Genomic DNA, 2007 nt, shown 5'->3' on the forward strand with positions numbered 1-2007 from the left:
AGCGGAGGGGAGGCCGAGGCGGACCGGCGGCGCCCCTCGCGTCGGGGCCGCGGTCTCGCAGCGAGCGGCCCTCGGGCGCGGTGAAAGGGCCCCGGCCGGGCGGCGGTGCTGGGTTTAAGGCCTGGTCGCTCTGGGTGGGTGCGAGGGCCTGGAGCAGCTGCTCGGGACGCACTGTCTTGCCAACGTCGTGCCGGCATCTGGGAGAAGCTGCCCCTGGGGACGTTGCCGGGACTTGGTGCAATGTACCAAAAGCAAAAAAATACTACTTTTTTTTCTATAGTCCTAATATATCGCAAACTGTCTTAAAATAGGGACTTGAAAACTAGAGGCGCCTTCATTTCCTTCATTGACTCTGTTAAATGCGCTCTACATTTTTTTTTTTCCTATTGAGCATATTTCATTACTGGTATATTCCCTCAGAAAACAAATCCCTTTACTAAAACCAAGGATCATGCTACTGTGCCTTTGGTACTATTCTTTCTCTAGGAAGGTTGAACTTGCAGTTGCTATTAATTAGTGATTCAGCTACAGCTCTTCCTTACACCAACCATGCATCTTTTAAAGTTAGTCAAGAATAGTCTTGTCTGATCCGAAATTGGCTGTTACAAGTTGTTTAATGTGCTGAGAAACTGTTTCTCTGAATCTTGTTTCTGCTGTGCCGTTTGGCCAGCTGTGTTCACATAGCTGCACTTAACTGGTTAATCTAGTAACTTTGTAATTAGGTTTAGTTATCTGATTGATATTCCCTGCTATTATGCCTGCAACATCCTTTTCCTGCTCTGAAAGCCTGAGATATAATCCTACTAGCATAGCAGGCTGAGGAATTTACGCCCACTCAGATTCTCCTTTCTTCATAACATTTCTCTCTTTAGATTCTGAGGAATCTATAAACTCTTACAAAGTGCCATTATTCTCTATTTTACCGAATGGCCATGTAACCAGAAAAACTTCATTAGGACTTTTTAAGGTATTTGAACTTTATTGACAAAGTAAAGGAATTATTAATGCATAATTCAAAGGCTGAATTGTGGCAAGTGTCTATTCTATCTTCTACAGAACCAGTAATCTTAACAAAAGAGACATAGCTAAGGAAATGACTGTGTTTTAAAATACCTCTATTATTGTTTATAATCCCGTTGACTCTTCTCTTATGAAAGCCCCGGCAAGAGCTGTTAGAAGGAATATAAATGAATAAATGAGTGGGTGAAATGTTTAAGGAATGCTGTGAGGTATGCTGTGGATTGCAGCCCAGAGGGCAGAGGCTGAAAGTACAAAACAGTCCACATTTCCAGAAAATAAGGAATGCAGCTTGTTAGATATGAAGTTGAGGCCTATGGAGGTGAGCTAAGGTCAGTCACTCTCCACCATGTGAATATGTTTCCTGGACTGTGTTCCCTCACATTGTGATTTCTGATTACACAACTCAGAGTTCAGTTATTTATTCTATTTCAGGCAATACTCTCACGGAAATTAATGAGAACTGTTGGTAGTCAATCCCTTATTAATACTGGTAACTAACTTAAAGTGCAATTGATTGCGAGCAGCGTGGGGCTGATGTTCTGGGCATGCATACAGGAAAAGACCCAAAATGCCTCCAGGCCTTGCTATAATTCAGTATAAGCCTGTGCAATTTCAGCAGGCAGAAACTTGCTCTGTTTTCTTTTGTTTGCATGGAGAATCTGAATAAGAGTGAAGTGGTCCTTGCTTCTTATTGTCCAGTAGATCTCATCATCACATGTGCTTAAGAAAAGAGATCGGTAGGAGTATTCAACAAGATAGGACATGCATTCATTCAACTTCTTGCTGCTAAACACTAARTACATTAAGAGTATGTGAAACAAAGGATCAGATTTTGAGTTCAGCTATACTAGAGTTCTTCAAGGGTAATCCCCTATAAACCTGTTCCATCCGAGTCCCTGGAGTTTCTTATGTACCAATTGCTCACATGAAATAAATCCCTAGTTTCTAAGCCTTTAAAACCACAAAAAAGGTCCCAAGTAACAATGG

This window comes from Rhea americana, unplaced genomic scaffold (genome assembly GCF_003343005.1).
Source record: "Rhea americana isolate MKP2758 unplaced genomic scaffold, rheAme1 scaffold_21, whole genome shotgun sequence".
Lineage (NCBI taxonomy): Eukaryota > Metazoa > Chordata > Aves > Rheiformes > Rheidae > Rhea > Rhea americana.